Raw genomic sequence first — 24,212 nt, 5'->3', positions numbered from 1 at the left:
GGGGGACCCCCATGCTTTTTTTTTTATGAATGAATTTTCTCTGAATTGCCGGGAGCCGACAATTCATTATAGCTGCGAGTCATTTTTAAAAGACTTTTTTTCCTTCAGAAATTACACTTTGTGCAGAGACAGTTCTAAGTACGGGAAACATGCGCTATTTCACAGGCATACTTTACACCCCCCCCGCCTAGGTACGAAATTTAAAGGAATATTTCACTTTTATTGTTTCACTTTAAGCATTATTAAATTCACTGCTCCCGCAAAAAACGGACGTTTTTTAAACCTATTTTTGCACTGATACATGTCCCCTGGGGCAGGACCCAGGTCCCCAAACACTTTTTAGGACAATAACTTGCATATTAGCCTTTAAAATTAGCACTTTAGATTTCAAACGTTCGAGTCCCATAGACTTTAATGGGGTTCTAAGGTTCACACAAACATTTGGTGTGTTCGCAGGTTCTGGTGCGAACTGAACAGGGGGGGTGTTCGGCTCATCCCTAACCCCCAGCACAGGTGTCAGTGCATGCAATAAAACCCTCCAGCACGGGTGTGGGTGCACACAGTAATAATCCTCAACATTGGTCAGTAGGGATGCACCAATACCACTTTTTTAGCAATGTGTACGAGTACTGACAATTTTTTTTATGTACTCGCCGATATCAATACCTTTTTCTGGCATTTAGGGTGATCAAATAAAAAGGAGGAAGAGCAGAGAGGGGGGTCTCCATCATCTATCAGTGTGCTGTGTAATATTACCATCTGGAGTGATGAATAAATACAGCACTCCCAACACTTAGCACTGCCGGCCCCAAAGCTAGAAGGACCATATTGTCATCCCATGTCCTCCTCCTCCTTCAGTCCCATCTCTTCCATCCCATATCCCCCTCCTCCTGCAGTCCATACAACATGTCACCGCTGATTGCTTAAAGACCGAGCCTGAAGGTATAATTTTCAGGTATCGTGCTGATACGTGTTCAATGCCCAGTTTCTGCATGGATACCGCTATCAGTGCAACTCTAGTGGTCAGTATTATTAACCCCCTCCCCCACATCAGTGGCATTTAAATTGACCTGTCATTAGGACCAAAAGCATGGTGGGGGGTTAACATTCACTGCCACTGACCACCAATGCAGGGGGAGTCAGTGGCAGTAAAAATAACCCTTACATTCCCCACCAGCATTGGTGTCATGGCAATGTTAACCCCTTCCCCAATTCAAGCTTTTGTGCTCTGGTGTTGGACAGGGAGCAGCAGCGATACTAATCCATGCCATCAAATTCTGCCAGCTGTGCTTAACGCAGCACACACTCACTGCTCACTGCTCACACCACCCTCTTCCAGGCAGGTGGGCAGGATCTCTGAAACCAGCCACATCCCCATCCCTCCTACACTGCAATCAGCAATAGCAGGCAAAGAGGAAGCTCTTCCCTGAGTTTTTCCTGCAGTCGTGCAACAGAGTGAAACTGCCAGAGGAGGTGTGGGGGGTGGGGTGATCCCAGTCCTGCAGCTGGAGGGGGAAGAGAGCATAATCCTCCCTTCAGCAGCTGTTGCAGCCCTACGCTGTGCTCTGTTCTGAATGACAGACGTGATGGCCGTTTCATTCCTGTCATTCAGGTTAGATGGAGAGGGAAGCCATGCCAGCTGTTAGCGCCCCCTCTCCACATAGCGCCTCTGTGCCCAGGACCTCTGTCCCTTCTGCCCACCCCTTGTCCTGGCCCTGTGCTGCACCTCTGTCTTCCAGCCTAAATGTTAATAAATTGGGGATTACATGAAGCTGATACTAAGTTGAATTCAGGTACTCAAACTACCTGTATTTTAAAATGCATTTGATTATTTTATTAATCCGTTTCTGAATTGTGTTTTTTTTTTCTATTTGCCTGAATATCACCTTTAATGGGAATATGTATTTTTGTTCAAATACATGCCCTCTTCGTTGTGACTGAGATCCCCTTTTGCAATAGTTATTGAAGGTATTATTTAGCACATAAGCTACATTATATGCAATATATGAGCAGATTAGATACACAATATCCATCTCCTCAGGCATTTCAGTTATGTAAAAAGCAAACAACATACTGTACTTATAAACTAGATGAAAAGATATGTTTGTGCTACAACATTATCATACAATGTCCCATTTTCTCATTGTCCTGTTGTAGAGAGAGAGCTGTGAAATATTGTAGTAAAATAATAATATAACAATCAATCAAGAAGCAAATGGAATGAATTACATTTGTTGCTTTTTCCTGAATGATGAGAAACATGAAGGTTCACAATGCAAACTTTCATTTTATGTTTGTCCTTCCAAGGTAAAAACTGTTCTATTATAAATAATAATAAATTATTAGTTTACAAACTGTTCAAATGTGAATGTGCAGTGCAAATACTGAAATACTTCTTCCCATTCCATGGGATCAATAAAAGACAGGTGCACTTTAGAATAAACTAGCCCCACCACAACAAGATGTCTACTTCCCAACAGCAGAGATATCCCCCAGTGTTTATACCCTTGGTGCTGAAGTCTTGTCCATGCCTGCAAAGTCATTTCTAGGGAAGTCACAACCATAGATCTGTGAACTGCAAACTTTCAGCACAAAACCTTGCAAAAACAACTTTTCATGCGCTGCATAGCCTTTGTCCCAGGCCAGTTAAGTCACAAGAACCATTGATTTGAAGGAATGGGTAACCCAGCCTCTTTTCCATAAAGGGAAGGCTCACAGCAGCTTTATTGGCAGGGTGTATTGGAGTGTTGGGGAAAGTTGACAATTATGTGTAGAAAGTAGAGTTGAGCGGACACCTGGATGTTCGGGTTCGGACCCGAACCCGGACTTCGAAAAAAAAGTTCGGGTTCGGGTTCGGGACCGAACTTTGACCCGGACCCGAACCCCATTGAAGTCAATGGGGACCCGGACTTTTGACTACAAAAATGTCTCTAAAAAACTAAGGGAAAGGGCTGGAGGGCTGCAAATGGCAGCAAAATGTCGGGAAGAGCATGGCAAGTACTGTGGAAATAAATGTGGATAGGGAAATAACTCAAAATAACCCCAAAAAAATAAAAATAAAAAATATAATGATTTTGACCTTGGAGGACGAGGTCCATACAGTTTTGTTCAGAATTATTCAACCCCCCAATGCTGTAAAGGGTTTTAGGGAATTCAGTGTACATTTGTAATTTTATTCAGAATGAAATCCTACAATAGGGTGATTAGACATCCCCGGTTTCAGGGGACAGTCCCCGGATTGAGGACACTGTCCCCGGACAAAGTCTGTCCCCGGTTTTGTCCCCAGATTTTGTCACCTTATCCTACAAGGACTTCATAAACAACCATATGCAACTAAAATGATATCAATTGGTTTTGTAATACAGTAGTAAATGCAAAATTCAAGGCAATGGGCACTGTTGAAACGCTACCTGGTCGTGGCAGAAAGAAGATGCTGACTTTTGACTGCTGTGCGCTTACCTGAAGCGTAGAGTGGAGAAAAGTCCCTGTGTGACTGCTGAGGAACTGAGAAAATATTTGTCAGATGTGGGTACTGAAGTTTCTGCTCAGACAATACGGCGCAGACTGCGTAATGAAGGCCTCTATGCCAGAACTCCCAGGCGCACACCCATGCTGTCTCCAAAGAATAAGAAGAGTCGACTGCAGTATGCCGAAAGTAATGTGGGCAAACCACACACGTTTTGGGATTGTGTTGTGTGGACTTATGAATCAAAATTACAACTGTATGGGCCCATGGATCAACGCTATGTTTGGAGGAGGTAGAACAAGGCCTATGATAATAAAAAGAACACCTTGCCTACTGTGAAGCATGGCGGGGGGTCAATCATGCTTTGGGGCTGTTTTGCTTGTGCAGGTACAGGGAAGCTTCAGCGTGTGCAAGGTTGTAACGCCATCTGCGTTACTCCATGCAGAACGAGCGCAGCTGTCCCTGTTTCTAACAGCTGCGCTCCGTTCTGTAAGACGTCCGCGTCACTTCCGGTGCGCGGACGTCTGCGTTCCACGCTGGAGCGCGGAAGCGCGTCCCAACGTGTCACGCTCGGCGCTCGGCACCCGGGCTATTTAAACCCCCCAGGATCGGCGGCAGGGTGTTCGGTTATTCTGGTTGGACCCTGCCGCCACCTGGAACCTGGTACCCTCACTGCAGGACCTGTGCCCACACTGGACCCCTGCACCGCTGCACCTCTGCGCTCCGGACCTCTGCACTCTGGACCCTGCTCCCTGGACCTCACCTCTCTGGACTCTGTCCCACATTTGGCTCCCAGGAAAACCTTGCTTAGTGGACACTCATTGAGCCAGTATCCTTCTGCCTGATACAGATCCCTTACAGGACCAGCTGCCACGTTCTGCTCCAATTATCACTGGATCACCACTACCAGCAGATTCCTGTCACAGAATCAACTACAGAAAACCTCCTAAACCGCAAGTATTATCTATGACAAGATGTATTGCTTATAGTTAATGCTGAATCTATACAGGACTGTATTCATCTCCGTACTAACTGCCTTATTACATCAATATACTAACTTGAATCATTACCAACACCAGCTTGTGTTGATTACAGAGACTGTTTATATGCTGCAGTAGACAATTAGCTTATGAGTTAATAAGCTATCTATAATATATGTTTTGTTCTCTGGAGGTTGTGATGACCTAACCCCAAACTCTTTATATTACTTTGAGAGTGAACCGGTGGTTTTGAGCTGAGTAGCCTCCGTTTTGAGATCCAAACTTATAGTCTAGAAACTTAAGTATTGCAGAGTCATAACATAATAACCGAACCGCAAAAAACTTTTTTGACATGGATCCAGCGGAGCTTGCAAATCATTTAGTGGGACTTTCACAGAGGGTAGATACCCTTACCGCCTCCATGAATGAATTGCGTTTAGACAACGATGCCTTACGCAATCAAAATTTTGCGCAAGCCAGGGAGAGGCCTGAACCTAAAGTCTGTCCTCCAGAGGTCTTCTCTGGGGATAGGAAATACTACCGCCAATTTATTAGCTCATGCCGATTAATGTTTGAGTTGCGCCCTCGCACATATTATTCTGACAGGATTAGAATCCTCACCCTAATTTCTTATCTTAAGGGCGAACCCAGAGTTTGGGCTGATACTTACATTGAGGAACATGGGGACCTTCTTGGTGCTTTCGACACCTTTTTGGATGAGATGTCATTATTATATGAAGATCCTAATAAACAGTTGACTGCAGAGAATTCAATTAGGAACCTTAAACAGGGGAAAAGACATGTGGAAGACTACATCTCTGAATTTAAATGTTGGAGCAGAGAGACCCAATGGTCAGAGATTGCTCTTAGGAACCAATTTCGTTTAGGCTTAGCGGAAGCAATGAAGGATGAACTTGCCCGTATTGAGCTCCCAACATCTTTAGAGGATCTTATGCACCTCTCTGTTGCCATTGATCGTCGTCTTCGGGAAAGGAAGGCTGAACGTGGTAACACATATCTTCAAACACCTTTCAAAAGATCTAGATCTCCTCCCAAGGATGTTCCCATGGATATCGGTACTATCAAAGGTCCTTTATCCCCAGCCGAGAAACAACGCCGTAGAACCAATAATCTTTGTTTGTATTGCTCAGCTCCGGATCACATGGTATCCAGTTGTCCGCTTCTAAAGAGGAACTCTGAAGGTAAATTTTCCCACATTAGTAAGCCTAATTCAAATGGTACTACCTCTAACCGTTACATTTTTATCGCTCTTACTTTACAGTGGGATCAAGAAAGGATTACCCTTGAAGCGATGGTCGACAGCGGAGCCTGTGGCAATTTCATTGATTCAAAAATTGTAGAATCCAATAAAATCCCCTGTGTGTTTAAGCAAATTCCTGTGTCACTCACTTTTATTGATGGGTCTAGTTCTTCCTCAGGTCCAGTCTCTTCCCAAACCTCTCCTCTCTTGGTTACCTGTGGAACTGGTCATACTGAGACCCTTGTTTTCGATATTATTTCATCTCCTGTATTTCCTATAGTTCTCGGTTTACCATGGTTACTTCTTCATCAACCTAGTTTCTTATGGGCCACAAACTCTATTTCCTTACAGTCTACCTACTGTAAAGAATTCTGTTACCCTTCTTGCACAATCTCCTGTTCAGAAGTTCACCCGGTTAATCTGCCCGATTATTTACTTGAATTTGCGGATGTCTTCAGCAAGACCAACGCAGACATACTTCCCCCGCATAGGATTTATGACTGTCCTATAGACCTTATGTCTGACAGGCCTATCCCTACCGCTCGGATTTATCCCTTATCACAACCAGAGCTGGTACATTTGAAAAAATACCTGGATGAGAATCTCGAGAAAGGATTTATTAGGCCCTCCACTTCTCCAGCAAGTGCAGCATTGTTCTTTATTAAAAAGAAAGATGGTTCGCTTCGGCCAGTAATTGACTATCGCTCTCTCAACAATATTACTATAAAGAATAGATATCCGCTGCCACTTATTCCAGAACTCATTGAATGTCTCCAGACCTCCAAGATCTACACGAAACTAGATCTCAGGGGGGCCTACAACTTGATAAGAATCCGTTTGGGTGACGAATGGAAGACTGCCTTCAAGACACGATATGGTCTTTTCGAGAGTGTGGTCATGCCCTTCGGGCTATGTAATGCCCCAGCAACCTTTCAGAGATTCATTAATGATATTTTTCACGATCTGCTAGACATTTGTGTTGTAGTTTACCTGGATGACATTTTAATTTATTCGGACACTCCGGAGGAACACAATAAACACGTGCGTTGGGTTTTGGCTAGACTCAGAACACACTCCTTATACGCTAAACTTGAGAAGTGTGTTTTCAGTCAAACTAGTATCTCCTTCCTCGGGTACCAGATCACCCCTAACGGAATTCAGATGGATCGTTCCAAAGTGGATTGCATCTTATCTTGGCCGATTCCCCAAACTAGGAAGGCCCTCCAGCGATTCCTTGGATTTTCGAATTACTATAGAAAATTCATCAAGAATTTTTCAACGATTGTAAAACCGCTAACTAGTTTAACTAGTTCAAAGACACCTTTCTCCTGGACCGAGGAAGCACAAAGATCCTTTGATACACTCAAGGTCAGTTATACTTCTGCTCCCATTCTTCAGTTACCTAACCCACTATACCATTTCACACTGGAAGTTGATGCCTCACATTTTGCCTTGGGGGCTGTACTCTCTCAACAATCAACATTATCAGAACCATTGCATCCAGTTGCCTTCTATTCCAGAACACTATCACCAGCTGAAAAGAATTATCCCATTGGGGAAAAGGAACTACTTGCTATAAGGGATGCTTTAGCTAATTGGAGACATTTATTGGAGGGTTCCACACACCCAATTACCATTCTTACTGACCATCGCAATTTGCAACATTTAAAGACATGTAAGACCCTCTCAGCTCGTCAAGTTAGGTGGAGTTTGTTTTTTGATAGATTCGATTTCCTCATCTCCTACCTCCCGGGATCACAAAATATTAAGGCCGATTCATTGTCCCGTATGCACGAAGACCAGACGTTGGAGGTTCCTCCTCTCTCCATTATTCCTTCCAACCGATTCATTGGGATTACGACCTCCTTCAAACATTTGCTTATTCAGACTCTTTCTAAAGAAGCTCCTCAATTACCTAAGGATCTAAAAAGACATTCAAATGGGGTGTATACTTTCAACAATAAGATTTACGTTCCACCAAAATTACAACTTATACTTCTCAAACAACTCCACGATTCTCCACTTGCGGGTCATCGTGGTGTCAGTAAAACCATCCATCTTCTTAAAAGAGACTACTGGTGGCCTCAGTTAACAAAGACAGTACAGGATTATGTCCATTCCTGTGACATTTGTGCCACCAACAAACATTCAAGGAAGCCTCCCTATGGTCTTCTAACTTCCATCCCTATACCAAATAGACCCTGGGATGTCATTTCTATGGATTTCATAGTTGATCTCCCTAGGTCACAAGGTGCTAATACCATCATGGTCACAGTTGATGTATTAACTAAAATGGCTCACTTCATTCCCTTAAAAGATTTGCCAACATCTCAACAAACAGCAAAGGCTTTCATCTCCAACGTTATTAAACTTCATGGATTACCTTCCCAGATCATTTCCGACCGTGGCTCTCAGTTCATTTCTAGATTTTGGAAAGGCCTCTGCCAAACCTTACAAATTGATCACCGTATGTCCACTGCCTATCACCCTCAAACAAACGGGCAAACAGAGCGTGTCAACCAAACACTTGAACAATATCTACGTTGTTATTGCACCCATTTACAAGATGATTGGTTCCATCTGCTTCCGCATGCAGAATTTGCATATAACAACGCCACCAGTTCATCTTCTCAATTTTCACCATTCTACGCCAACTACGGATTTCATCCCAACAGTTTGCCGCCCTCTTTTCTCCCTAACAATGTTCCCGCGGTGGAACACTATCTGTCAACCATAAAAAAGACTCTGAGTATATTGCGCTCCAATCTTGAAACTGCTCAACAAAAACAAAAAAGATATTACGACACTCATAGAACAATACCTCCCATTTACAAGGTTGGCGATTTAGTTTGGTTGCCAATCGGAACTTACGCCTCAAAATACCTTCAAAAAAACTTGGCCGTCAATTCACTGGACCTTTTCCAATTTCTCACGTGATCAACACCAACGCGGTTAGACTTCTTTTGCCTCCCGATTGGAAGATTCATCCGTCCTTCCATGTTTCACTTATCAAACCATACGTACCTAATCCATTCCCTAACAGACATCCTCAACCTCCTCCTCCAGTTGATGTCCTTGGCGAAGCTGAATTTGAAGTAGAGAAGATTCTCAATTCAAGAAAGAAAGGTTCTTCTCTTCAGTATTTAATTCGTTGGAAGGGTTATAGTCATCTTGATGACTCCTGGGAGGATTCCACAGACATTCATGCTCCCCGACTCATTAAACAGTTTCATCGCAGGTATCCTGATAGGCCGTCTCCTTCGGGGCGCACTATAGGTGCCCCCTTGAGGAGGGGAGTATGTAACGCCATCTGCGTTACTCCATGCAGAACGAGCGCAGCTGTCCCTGTTTCTAAAAGCTGCGCTCCGTTCTGTAAGACGTCCGCGTCACTTCCGGTGCGCGGACGTCTGCGTTCCACGCTGGAGCGCGGAAGCGCGTCCCAGCGTGTCACGCTCGGCGCTCGGCACCCGGGCTATTTAAACGCCCCAGGATCGGCGGCAGGGTGTTCGGTTATTCTGGTTGGACCCTGCCGCCACCTGGAACCTGGTACCCTCACTGCAGGACCTGTGCCCACGCTGGACCCCTGCACCGCTGCACCTCTGCGCTCCGGACCTCTGCACTCTGGACCCTGCTCCCTGGACCTCACCTCTCTGGACTCTGTCCCACATTTGGCTCCCAGGAAAACCTTGCTTAGTGGACACTCATTGAGCCAGTATCCTTCTGCCTGATACAGATCCCTTACAGGACCAGCTGCCACGTTCTGCTCCAATTATCACTGGATCACCACTACCAGCAGATTCCTGTCACAGAATCAACTACAGAAAACCTCCTAAACCGCAAGTATTATCTATGACAAGATGTATTGCTTATAGTTAATGCTGAATCTATACAGGACTGTATTCATCTCCATACTAACTGCCTTATTACATCAATATACTAACTTGAATCATTACCAACACCAGCTTGTGTTGATTACAGAGACTGTTTATATGCTGCAGTAGACAATTAGCTTATGAGTTAATAAGCTATCTATAATATATGTTTTGTTCTCTGGAGGTTGTGATGACCTAACCCCAAACTCTTTATATTACTTTGAGAGTGAACCGGTGGTTTTGAGCTGAGTAGCCTCCGTTTTGAGATCCAAACTTATAGTCTAGAAACTTAAGTATTGCAGAGTCATAACAAAGGTACCATGAATTCTCTTCAGTACCAAGGAGATATTGGATGACAATGTGATGCAGTCCGACACAAACCGTAGGCTTGGGAGACGTTGGAGCTTTCAACAGGACAATGATCCCAAGCATACCTCCAACTCCAGTAGAGCATGGTTGCTGATTAAAGGCCGGAACATTTTGGAGAATCGCAGTCACCAGACTTAAATCCGATTGAGAACCTCTGGTGGGACTTAAAGAAAGCAGTTGCAGTGCGCAACCCTAACAATGTGACTGAAGGTGGAAGTGGCGGTGGAGGAGGAGGAGGAGGAGGTAGCCAACACAGCAGGTTTTGGTTTTTAATAGATTTATTTTTTAAATTAGGGTAAACACCAAAATAGTTAGACAGATCTAGGGTTGCTACCTCATCCCTTTAAACCTGAACACAGAGTTACACAGGTTCTGGGGCAAATTTAATGTCGATAGACTCGATAAGGCACCAAGTGAGTTTAATTAACAGCACCTTAATCAGCCAGAGAACCCGTGTAAATAATATGTTTTTGCTTTGAAAGGGATGAGATGGCAACCCTAGAAAGCTCAGAAAAAAACAATGGCTGGGTAAGGCCGGCCCGGTGTCTATTCTGCACAAGGTACGGACAACTCCTCTGGGATCCATGCCTGGTTCATTTTAATGAACGTGAGCTTGTCCACATTGGATCTGGACAGGCGGCTGCGCTTGTCTGTGATAACGCCCCCTGCTGTGCTAAATACACGTTCAGACAATACACTGGCCGCAGAGCAGGCCAGCACCTCCAAGGCGTAAAGGGCAAGCTCAGGCCATGTGCCCAATTTGGAGACCCAGAAGTTTAAGGGGGCATTGCCGTCATTCAGTACGTGTTGGGGTGTGCTGACATACTGCTCCACCATGTTGCTGAAATGCTGCTTCCTGCTAAAACGTTTCATATCAGCTGGTGGTGCTGTTTGTTGTGGCGTGCTGACAAAGCTTTTCCACATTTCGGCCATGCTAACCCTGCCTTCTGAGGTGCTAGCGGTGCCCATGCTGCGTTGGCGACCTCTTCCTCCTCCTCTGCCTTCACCTTCTGCTTCCACTGTGGCCCCGCTGCCAGGTGGGAATTGCACCAGCAGCGCGTCTAACAGCGTGCGCTTGTACTCGCGCATCTTGCGTTCACGCTCCAGTGAGGGGATTAAGGACGGTACATTGTCCTTGTAACGGGGATCCAGCAGCGTGGCCACCCAGTAATCAGCACCTGTCATAATGTGCGAAACACGCCGGTCGTTGCGGAGACACTGCAGCATGTAATTGCTCATGTGCGCTAGGCTGCCCACAGGCAATGAAAAGCTGTCCTCTGTGGGAGGTGTATCATCTGTGTCCTCTGTATCCCCCCAGCCACGCACCAGTAATGGCCATGAGCTGGTCTGGATGCCATCCTGCTGTGAACATGGTTCCTCCTCCTCCTCCATGTCTTCCTCCTCCTCATCCTCCACCACGTCATCCACCAGAACTGTGCCCTTGCTAGACAATTGTGTACCTGGCCTTTGTTGGTGCACGAACCCACCCTCGGAGCCACTTGTGAATGACTGCCCTGAAAGCCTTGCAAATGATCCCGATTCCTCCTCCTCCTCCTGTGCCACATCCTCTTCCATCATCGCCCGTAGCGTTTTTTCAAGGAGGCATAGGAGTGGGATAGTCACACTGAGAGCGGCGTCATTGGCACTGGCCATGTTGGTGGAGTACTCAAAACAGCGCAACAAGGCACACAGGTCTCGCATGGAGGCCCAGTTATTGGTGGTAAAGTGGTTGTGTTCTGCAGAGCGACTCACGCGTGCGTGCTGCAGCTGGAACTCCACTATTGCCTGCTGCTGCTCGCACAGTCTGGCCAGCATGTGCAAGGTGGAGTTCCACCTTGTGGGCACATCACATATGAGGCGGTGAGCGGGAAGGCCGAAGTTACGCTGCAGCGCTGCCAGGCGAGCAGCAGCAGGGTGAGAACGCCGAAAGTGCGCACAGACGGCCCGCACTTTCTGCAGCAGCTGTGGCATATTGGGGTAACTTCTCAGGAAACTCTGCACCACCAAATTCAGCACATGCGCCAGGCAAGGAATGTGCGTCAAACCGGCTAGGCCCAGAGCTGCTACGAGATTTCGCCCGTTATCGCACACCACCAGGCCCGGCTTGAAGCTCAATGATGACAACCACTCATCGGTCTGTTGTTCCATGTCCCTCCACAACTCCTGCGCGGTGTGGGGTTTTTCCCCCAAACAGGAAAGTTTTAAAACTGCCTGCTGGCGTTTACCCATGGATGTGCTGAAGTTGGTGGTGAGTTTCTTAAGCTGACTGGATGAGGAGGCGGCAGAGGATGAGGAAGCGGAGTAGAAGGAGTTAGGAACAGGAGGCAAACTGAAGCGCCCTGCAATCCTCGGTGGTGGAAGGACATGCGCCAAACTGCTATCCGCCTCAGGCCCAGCCGCCACTGCATTTACCCAGTGCGCTGTTAGGGAGATATAACGTCCCTGACCGTGCTTACTGGTCCACGTATCCGTAGTTAGGTGGACCTTAGCAGAGATGGTGTTGCGCAGTGCACACCTGATTTTGTCCCCCACTTGGTTGTGCAGGGAAGGGATAGCTCGCCTGGAAAAGTAGTGGCGACTGGGCACGACGTACTGTGGGACAGCCAATTCCATCAGGCTTTTAAAACTCTGCGTCTCCACCAGATGGAATGACAGCATTTCAAAGGCCAGTAATTTTGAAATGCTGGCATTCAGGGCCAGGGCTCGGGGGTGGGTAGAGGGGTACTTCCTCTTACGCTCCAGTGTTTGGGAGATGGAGAGCTGAATGCTTCCATGGGACATTGTGGAGATGTTTGGTGACCCAGGTGATAGTGTTGCCTGCCGGTCCCCTAATTGAGGGGTGGCAGGTGGCACTGTCACTACGGAGGTGGATGAAGAGGCAGAGAGGCCCGAGACTGATGCAGAAGAGGAAGCAGGAAGAGCCAGAGACCTTTCTTGGTTTTTGCGGTGTCTACTCCACTGCAGCTCGTGCTTTGCACTTAGATGCCTGGTCATGCAGGTTGTGCTCAGGTTGAGAACGTTTATGCCTCGCTTCAGGCTCTGATTGCACAACGTGCAAACCACGCGTGTCTTGTCATCAGCACATGTGTGAAGAACTGCCACGCTAGGGAACTCCTTGGACCTGCCTTTGGTGTGCTCGGTCCCTTGCTGGGTTGGGCAGTAGCAGGCGTACTGTCTAGGGGATGGACGCTCTGCTTTGGCACCCTGCTCCCTCTTCTGCTGTGCTGGTGGCTCTGTGCGACCACCGCCTCTTCCTCCGAACTACATGGGTCACCTGCATGACCTTGATTCCATGTCGGGTCGAGGACCTCATCGTCCTGCACATCATCTTCCACCCAGTCTTCACCACTGCCCTCCTTGTCGCTCTGCACAATTGCAAAAGCACCAGCAGTTGGCAACTGTGTTTCATCATCATCATCATCATGCAAGATGTGCTGTGATGGTCCCCCCATGAACTCATCCTGAAATAGAAGTGGTTGGGCATCAGTGCACTCAATCTCTTCCCCTTCTGGGCCTGGGCTAGTTGGATGGCCCTGGGAACACATGCTAACAGACTCATCAAAAAGAAGAAGAGACTGCTGCATGCTTTGGGGCTCAGACTGCTTGGCTGATTTCCAAGGGGGTGAGGTGAAAGACTGATGGTGGACATCGGCTGCAGGCGCCAACTCTGAGCTTTCAGCACAAGACTGGTTGGAAAACAATGTGAAGGAACTGGAGGCACTGTCAGCAACCCAATCTACTACCGCCTGCTCTGCTCCTGGCCTCAACATTCGTAGAGCTGGATTAGGCCCCACCAAATACCGCTGCAGGCTCTGTCGGCTACTCGCACCTGAGAAAGGTGTTTCACTTGTGCTTGTAGCTGGCACAGATCGACCACGTCCTCTCCCTCTAACAGGAGCTCCACCAGCAGCACCACGCCCGCGGCCACGTCCCTTATTTGACAGTTTCCCTTATATTTCTCAAATTTAGGGTCTTGCCCTAATTTTGAGAAATTTTAAATACAAAAAAATGTAAGCTGGTGAAATAGGTAGAGATTCAACTATATATTCTCCACCTATAGCAAGAAGCAGGAAGCCAGCACTAAACAATATACTGCACAGACAGTATATCACAGGGGACAGGTGCAGTGCTGTTTTAAATATACAGAGTCACCTATAGAGTGCTGGTGCCCCTATAGAAAAAATAGTTCAGAAACCTGTGCCTGCCTGACTATGTACTTGACAGAAACTCAGTATATGACAGGTGAACAGTCACCTATACAGTAATGACTGCCCCCACCCCACAGAATTTTTTTTATTTTTCTGAAAAATCTCACGGAGTATGGAACTGTTACTTGACAGAAACTCAGTATATGACAGGTGAACAGTCACCTATACAGTAATGACTGCCCCCACCCCACAGAATTTTTTTTTTCTGAAAAATCTCACTGAGTATGGAACTGTTACTTGACAGAAACTCAGTATATGACAGGTGAACAGTTGCTGTGGCAGGTCTGGTGTTATTGTAACATGCAGCCAGTTAGCTATAGATTGCAAACATCCACTATAGATGAAGCAAATGCCTGAAGTATATAGCAGCACAGCAGATGTCAGAGGAATACAGTGCTTCTTGATATTTAAGAAACAAACTAAGACCTACAACTGTCCCTATGAGAATCAGCAGCAAGCAACCATCCCCTCACATAACTGAAGCAGCCAGATACGATAAGATGATGCAGATCTCAAATGAATAAAGTGTTCCCTCTTGAAATTTCTGGAGCAGTAATTAATCACAGCACACACCTAACACTCTCCCTAAAGAACAATCAGGAACCTTGCCCTCACATAAGTAGAATACAGCCAGATCACCTAACTTTCCCTAAGCAGCAGATTCCACCAGCCTTTCCCTATCTAGAGTAAAGCAGAGTGACGATCTGTGCTGTGTGCCTGTATCTAATATAGAAGCACGTCACATGATCGGAAACATGCTGCACTGGCCAATCACAGCCATGCCATAAGTAGGCATGGCTGTGATCAGATTACAGTCACAGTTGTAAAAAGAAAGGCGATTGGCTGCCGTGCCGCGCGCCAAATATACCCGAACCCGAACCCGAACTTTTTCCAACTATTCGGGTTCAGGTCCGGGTTCGGGAAAAACCCAAAGTCCGTACCGAACCCGAACTTTACAGTTCGGGTTCGCTCAACCCTAGTAGAAAGGTATGTTGGTCTCCTATGTTTTTTTTTTCTTTGTGATTGGAACATGTCCCCCATGGCAGTTCCCCTCTTCCATTGCCTTTTGTTAGACAATAGGTTCCTTATTAGTCCTTAAAACGGCCATAATAACACGTTTCACCTCACATAGACTTCAGAGGAGTTTGCAAAAACATTTGCTAATTTTGGACATGATTAGCAAAACTGTAAATGAACCTCAGGCAGATTCGCTCAGTCATAGTAATTTCATGTTATAAAGCACTGCACAATCCTGTATAATAATAATAATAATAATAATAATAATAATAATAATAATAATAATAATCTCCTATAAACCTGAATTGGGCTTACTCCAATGGTAGGACATATCAAAACTATGAGAAATTACTGAGCAGGTGCAGGTAACATTGGACAAGGCTTCTCCACCAAGTGTGTAAACACCATGGAAGGCAACCATCATCAAAGAAAGGTAAGTAGGTACCTGGGTGGGGTGGTTAGCTTAGTGGGTAATTATGTTTTTATTCTAAAGTGAACTTAAACTTATTGGATAAGGCAAAGCAATGATTATGTGAAAAATGCAGTATCCAATACCTCCAAAATATAATTCAAAACTCAATTTTGTCTGGGTTTTGTATTAACTTATGAGAGACTACAGTTAGTTGAAATTTGATTCGTTTTTATAGGTTAATGATAGAGGTGAGTGATAATTATATCCACCAGCAGGCTTGCAGATCTATCAGTACTCTGATGAGTCATGTTTCACTGATCTGCTTAAATGCGTATCTGCAAATCTGACCAATTTTCAACATAATGCATAAATCATAAATAAGCGTGGATTTCATGACTCATGAATTACACTGCAAAAAATGTAGCTTACTAAAAGGACAACGGAAAAATCAATATATTATTGTAAAGTTCTATTGCATTCAGAAAGAAGGATCAAATCCTAGAGCTTTGAAAGTAAAGTGGATAATTACCTATAGTAACCCTAAAAAGTTCACATTTTGCCCAGGCTTCACAATGGGTTATCCAACTGGCAGTGCCCATAACGCCACAACTCAACAAGCATTGTAATGTGAAGTCACAGACTTAAAACTGTTTCTAAGTCGCTGTTACTGAATCTTTTTTTATGCCAACCTGCCTTTTACTGTAGCTATAATTGGCGGAGACTTAATGAAGAGGGAGCTGAAAAGTGCTTTTTCTATGTGTGACAAACCCAGTTCACCTCTGCTTTGTAGGTCTTCACAGCCAGCAGGCTGATCGAAAAAAAGAAAAAAAAAAGCGAATTCCCCGATCCACAAAAGCAAAGTGGATGGGTTAATCCTCCCCACTGCACTATTATATTCTGATAGCAGGTATTCCTCTTCTATCAGAATACACTGATCTGCGCTGCATCCAATTGGCTGCAAGTGCTGATTTAACGAAAATATACCAGCAGTCTGGTTTGAAAGGAGTTGATCATTAAATTGACTTTTCTCCAACAGGAACTGCCATAGATGGATCTAAACTCATCCAGTCGCTACTGAACTGGCCACATTTGTATCCATCTATATGGTTAACTGACAGTTTCAGCTTCCAGTAAACAGTTGGCAGTTGCATAATGTGTCAGGGAAACCAATGCATTACCACCAGTTGCAAAATATAGCAATCTTTAAGACCTTGAAGTTAAAAAAACATATTTTTGATTATAGTTTTGGATTGAGTAAGGAAGGGTTACAACTCCTATTAGGTTTTTATTGCTGTGTGCATCCCCCTCTGGAATAAAAGTGAAGGAAAATCAAAAAGTATGAGTTGTCACTAGAACATGGGTAAAGGAAAATGAATTTTGAAGTGATTTTTCCTCAACTTGCATAGATTTCCTCCTACTTCCTGATGTGTCTATGAGACATAAAGTGAAGGATCATGGATTGCAGAAAATCCTGATAGATACCATACCCCACTACCATACCCCACTCTGCCCAAAATGAAAACAAAACTGTTTTTCTTTAAGTACGCTTTGCTTTAAGTACAAGGCTAAGGGTACGGGAATCAGTCTCCAGACGTTTTCACACAAGCACAGAGCGTGAAGTACAGCATGAAGAGGCATTTGTTTATGTTCCCAAAGCGGTGTGGAGCTGCATCCAGGTTTACGTTGATTGATTGATTTAATAGATTTATAATGCGCCAAATACTGACCCGTCAGGGCAGTGTCTAAGCGCAGAAGACATAACTGTAAATTAATAAATCAAGTCAGGGAGGGAAAGGAATAGAAGGAAAAGAAAAAAGGAGAGCAAAAAAAATAAAAAACAAATCACCAGGGAACAAAAGGGAGAACTAACATGACTCTGCCTGCTTTTCCTGAAAAAAACAAGTTTTTAGCCTTTTACGAAAGGACATAATAGAGGGGAGAGACCGAATGCAAACAGGGAGACTATTCCATAGAGCCGCTGCCCTCACAGAAAAGCGTCTGCCCCCAAAGGTAAGCAAACGGGCAGATGGGCAAGTGACAAGACCAGCTGTTAGTGATCTAAGTGCTCGTGCAGGAGCATATCGCGTTATCAAGGAGTTCAGATATTGCGGGCCCGTCCCATGATAAGCGCGATAGGCAAGACAAAGAGCCTTAAACTCAACACGATCTACCACAGTGAGCCAGTGCAGTGATCGCAGGGTAGGGGTAATATGCTCCCGCCTATTTAGGCCGGAGATTAGTCTAGCGGCCTGGTTCTGGACGAGCTGGATTTTCCTCAGCCACTTTAGAGGCATACCCAAATACACAATGTTGTTAAAGTCAATTCGGGAGTTGACGAGAGATTGAACCAAGACTTTCCGGTGGTACTGAGAAAACAGATTCTTGACCTTTCTCAGACACCTGATGTAATACAGTGCGTTGCGGATACATTGATTGACTTGGGGTATCCGTTCATAGTTAATGACAACTGTTCATTATGGTTAACTTATCTCAGATACCACCACCAGCTCATTGCCCCAAATATCATCTGAATCTCTGCCTAGAGTGGGATGCTGCATTCCACGGTTAGACTTTCGAATCCAAAAAACAGTATACGTTTTGCTGTTCAAAAAAGTACATTTTAGAGAGAATACTCATTGTGGTGCCTTTACCACTATTCTTTCTATTTGTATTGATAGGGTTAGAACTCCTATTAGGATTGTATAGCTATCCTAGGCTTTATCCTTATTTCCTTTTCTGCTGACAATATTTTACCAGACAGGAAATTAAGGGAACTCTCCAAAAGCAGCACAGACGGAAAAAAAGTTCACTTTACTTAGCTAAAGGAAGGCTAGAACCCCTGTAAGATTTGTATTTCTGTATTTGTTGCTGTTGCAGATTTTCCCCTCACTTCCTTTCGAGGGAAATTGTTGTCAGTCTGACAATCAGGGCTTTTTTTTCACCTGGAACTTGGTGGCTCTCTGCTCCCTGCTCACTACTACCACTTGTAAACACAGAAGTCCGGCTTCTGTGCTTACAAGTGGCAGTTTGTCTCCCAATGGCTCCCATAGATCTGATCTCCTTAGTGGCCCCCATTCAATGCAGGATGGGGACAAGGGAGTTTCAGGTGCCCAGGGTGAAGTATGGATGCTGGCACCCCCACTGGGTAAGGAAGTGAGAGAAGTAGAGTCAACTACAGTGTGTGGGGAGGTACTAAAGACTGGGTGCTTCAGCGTAATTCAGACACAAAAGTAAGACATGTGGAAGATAGTGAAGCTTTTAAGGAGGTGGGGAGAAGATGGGGGGCATAGCAGTAGGGGGGGGGGTATTGCTTGCAGAGGTCAGACCTGAAAAGGGGTGAAAGTTAGATGTGGATGGGGGATGAAGAGGTAAGCAACTTTGGAAGAATGCTGAACTCTGCACTATGTATGCAGTGCAGCCCCAAACACTGCACTCTGTAACCCCCCCCCCCTTCCTGAACTCTGCACTCTGTATGTAATGCACTCCTTTAAGACCCTCCCACTGCTAGCGACATTTGACCACACCCACTCTATTTGATGCGGTTTCGAGGGTGTGGGTCTTTTGAGACGGTCGTGTTAAAGTTCCTGTACCTATTTTCTAAGAAAAATCTCTCTAGCAGAGCCCTGGGTGGCTGTAAAACCACACAGTGGTGCTATTCCTTCCCTTCTTAATCCAAAACAAGATAACACATTTTTGAGTGAGTGAGTGAGAAACTTATATAGCGCAACACATGCGAACTGAATCGCCTCTGGGCGCTTTGGTATCCATTCCCTGGGCCCTCAGAAGAGATGGGTCTTGATCTTTCTCCTGAAGGCCAGGTGGTTTACCTCCAATCGAATGGCGGTTGGTAGAGCGTTCCATAGTCTTAGCCCTTGGACCGCAAATCTTCATTCTCCTTTGGACTTGTATCTGGCTTTGGGTATCTGGAGTAGATTTTGGTTGGTGGATCGCAGAATGCGATTGGTGTTGTGAGCTTTTAGTTTCTCGCATAGATATTGGGGGGCATTTCCCAGAATACACTTATGCGTTAGACAGAGTGCTTTGAAAGTGATTCTGTCTTTTACGGGCAACCATTGAAGGGATCACAACGAAGGTGAGATTGATTCCCATGTTTTTTTCCCATTCAGAAGTCGAGTGGCCATATTTTGAACGACTTGCAGACGAGTGATTTGGTACTTTGGGAGTCCGAGATAAAGGGCATTTGCATAGTCAAGTCTGGAGTTGATAAGTGTCCCCACCACGACTGCTATGTCTTTTTTTGGGATAAAGGGAGCGAGTCTGCGTAGAAGGCGCAGCAGATGGTGCGATCCGCTGACTAATGACCCTATTTGTGCATCCATTGTCATGTGGGTGTCGAAGATGACTCCAAGACTTTTGACTTTGGTGCTGGGGGTGATGGATTGACCCAGAATGGGCGGGGGCGTCCATGTTGTTGCAGGATGAATCTTCCGATTGGCCTGAAACAGGAGAAGCTCTGTTTTTGAGCCATTGAGTTTAAGGTAACTCTTTGTCATCCACTTTTATATCAAAGAAAGGCATTTCTCTAGTCCGAGATAATGATCCTTTTTGTTGCAGATGCGAAAATATAGTTGTGTGTCATCTGCATAAGAGTGGTAAAGTAACTTCTGGTTACTGATGATTTCAAAAAGAGGGCGGAGATAGATATTGAAAAGAACAGGCGACAGAGGGGATCCCTGGGGGACTCCACATGACACTGTGCATTTTTCAGAAGTAAAAGGGCCCAATTTCACTATTTGTGATCGGTTTTCCAAGAAGGAGGAGAACCACGATAAATCACATTCCGCAACTCCGGCTACTTCGACTAGCCGTGTCAGCAATAATTCGTGGTCAACCGCATCAAAAGCTGCGCTTAGGTCCAGCAGTACTAAAAGACAAGATTCTCCTTCGTCTGCGGCCTCTAGAGCGTCATCCCATATTTTAAGCAGTGCTGTTTCTGTCCCGTGACCAAGACGGAAACCGGACTGGAATGGGTCAAGTAATTTATGGGTGTCTAAGTGATGTTGTAGCTGTTGTACAACTTATTTCTCCATTACCTTGGCCTTTTGACCTTTGACCTGGCTTACTCGTTAAAAGGTGGATTCAGAAAGACTTAGGCTGGCGTATCAGTAGATACGCCACCCTAAGTCTGAATGTGCGCCGGCGCTAATTTAAGCGTATTCTATAAACCAGATACGCTTAAATTAGGCTCAGATACGAGCGGCATAAGTGTCTTACACCGTCGTATACTAAAGTGTAATTTTTAGGCTGACCGCTAGGTGGCGCTTCCATTGCGGTCGGCGTAGAATATGTAAATCACTAGATATGCCTATTCACGAACGTACGCCCGGCCAACGCAGTACAGATACGCCGTTTACGTAACGCATTATCAGGCCTAAAGTTATTCCATCAAATAGCTGGAATAGTAATGTTAAGTATGGCCGTCGTTCGAAAATTTTACGTTGTTTGCGTAAGTCGTCCGTGAATAGGGATTTATGTCATTTACGTCCACGTCGAAACCAATAGGACCGTGCGGCGTACTTTGCCGCAATGCACACTGGGATATGTAGGCGGACGGCGCATGAGCCATTCGTAAAATACGTCAATCACGTAAGGTCACCCTCCATTACCATAAAACACGCCCCCTCAGCTAAATTAGAATTAGGCACCATTACGCCCGCCGATTTACGCTACGCCGTCGTAACTTAGCAGGCAAGTACTTTGTGAATACAGTACTTGCCTTGCAAACTTACAGCGGCGTAGTGTAAATGCCATACGCTACGGCGCCGCAACTATGCGCCCGCCATCCTGAATCCAGCTATAAGTATATAAAAAAATTAAGAAAAAAAAACCGTGATGATGGTTTAGTGAATGTGTGTGTGTGTGGGGGGGGGGGGCACGATTACATTGGTAGTCAGTGTAAGTTCTTCATTACATTTGCAATCAGCATACATTTTCCTTCACATTGATGGTAAGTGAAGAATTGACCTTACACTGGTGGTCAGTGTAATCCCCCCCTAACATTGGTGGTCATTGGAGATCATGGAGGTCATTGTATATTTCTCATTACACTGGTGGTTGGTGTAAATGCTCCTATTACATTGGTGTCCGGGTAGAAATCCCTCTTTATATTGATGGGTGGTGTAAAACCCCTCGTTACATGGTGGTCAGTGCAAAGTCCCCCTCACATTGATGGTCAGTCCACTGTGTGCAGACAGTTAGGAGATAATGTGTTATAACTTTTGGCAACCAATCAGTGAGCAGTAATGATGTGCACTAACCTTATGCAACCAATTATTGAGCAGTAATAATGTGAAGTAACCTCTAGCAACCAATTGGTGAGTAGTAAAGATTTCCAGTAACCTCTAGCAACTAATCAGTGAGCAGTAATGATGTACAGTAATCTTTAGCAACTAATCAACAAGCAGAAGTCATGTGCTGTAACCTCTAACAAATAATCAGTGAGCCATAATGTGTGCTGTAACCTCTAGCAGCCAGTCAGTGAGCGGTAATAAAACACTTTAACCTTTGGCAACCAGTCACAATTGCTGCCTGATCTAATTCAGTAAACTGATTTTGAGTCTAGCTGCTATTTATTGTATGTCTCAGAGCAGGTGGAGAGCGAAATTGTGCCAAGGGTCCAATCAATATTAAAGACGGCCCTGTATACATATGTAGATGTATGTTTATGTGTGTATGTGAGAGTGTGGATGTATGTATGTGGGTGTGTATATGTATGTGTGCATGTTGTCTAAATGCCTCATAGGGGTGCTGCTGTGCTATGAATAAAGGGGGTGCAATGAAATATATGGGGTGATATGTGCTAGAGCAGTGTCTCTCAACTCCAGTCCTCAAGGTGCCCCAACAGGTCATGTTTTCAGGATTTACCTCAGATGAAACGGTTGTGGTAATTACTATAGCAAGGAAACTGATCTAATCACCTGTGCAAAATAATGGAAAGTCTGAAAACCTGACCTGTTGGGGCGCCTTGAGGACTGGAGTTGAGAAACACTGTGCTAGAGTTTATATCCACATAACTCTGGCACAGGAGTATGTACATTACATACTCCTGACCCCTGCACTTTGTTCGCTTTTACTCCTATGCACTCCTGAACCCTGCACTTGGTATCTTACACACTGCTAAAATTAAGAGAGACCAATTCATACGATTGGCCTCAAAGTGCAACCAAAGTGAATATAAATAAGTCCACATAAAAAGTCCATTCAAAAAGCCATAGAATGGAATGATGAAACCAGACGTGTAACAATATGGGTCATCACATAAACCTTCTTGTAAAGGAGTGAGGGAGAATTCTCTTACCGGAACCGGTGGATCTACTTATTAGGCAGGTCGTTAGAGTGTGTGAAATCCCAATGGCAAGTGACGTCAGCTTGTCTGAAGATTCTGGATGGACAAAACAGATAGCAGCTGACAACTCTTTTGGAAGATGTCCCGAATCCAAGGAAAACTCTGAATTCACTGGATGTCCAAATGGTCCTTAGATGATGGTAAAGTGACTTCCGATCAAGAAATAATTTTTTGGATTAAAGGATGGCACAATGGAGAAAATTTCAAACAGCAACTCAATCAACCAACCATGGAAGAAAGATAAAAAAGAAGGTGCTCCGATGTACCACTCCACTTATTGCCCTTTATAATTTTTTGTACTGTGATCACTTTTAAGCTTTGTTGGTTTTTTAATAAACCCACTTCTACCTGCATCGGAGTACCTTCTTTTTTCACTTTCTGTCATGGTTGGTTGATTGAGTTGCTGTTTGGAGTTTTCTCCATTGTGCCATCCTTTAATGCTGAAAATAATTTCTTGATCGGAAGTCGCTTTACCATCATCTGAGGACCATTTGGACATCCAGTGAATTCAGAGTTTTCCTTGGATTCGGGACATCTTCCAAAAGAGTTGTCAGCTGCTATCTGTTTTGTCCATCCAGAATCTTCAGACAAGCTGACGTGACTTGCCATTGTGATTTCACACGCTCTAACGATCTGCCTAATAAGTAGATCCACCGGTTTCGGTAAGAGTATTCTCCCTTACTCCTTTACAAGAAGGTTTATGTGATGACCCATATTGTTACACGTCTGGTTTCATCATTCCATTCTATGGCTTTTTGAACTGACTTTTTATGTGGACTTATTTATATTCACTTTAATTGCACTTTGAGGCCAATCGTATGATTTGGTCTCTCCTAATTTTAGCGCTACGTTTTCTATTACAGTCACATTTCATTTTAGTCACATTTTATGTAGCTGCTTCCATTTGTTTTGTTTTTGTTTTGTTTTTTTCACCACTTTTTAGACCAGCGCAATATTTTTTCTTCCCTTCCCATCTTACACACTCCTGACTCCTGCATCCTGTATGTTACATACTTTTGACATCTGAAGTCTCTACAATATACACTACACTACATTATACACTCCAGACCCATGCACTGTGTACATTATACACTCCCGATCCCTGCATTCTGTAGGTTGCACACTCCTGGTCCCAGCACTCTGTATGCAGGGCTGGACTGGGACAAAAATTTGGCCCTGGACTTTATCCAGACTGGTCCACTTTGACAGGTCTCTCCCATAGCAGCCGGACAACTCCCGCACCCCCCCCGGCCACCCGAAC

This window comes from Rana temporaria, chromosome 2, assembly GCF_905171775.1.
Source record: "Rana temporaria chromosome 2, aRanTem1.1, whole genome shotgun sequence".
In the NCBI taxonomy this organism is placed as follows: Eukaryota; Metazoa; Chordata; class Amphibia; order Anura; family Ranidae; genus Rana; species Rana temporaria.
This window is presented reverse-complemented; position numbering follows the sequence as displayed.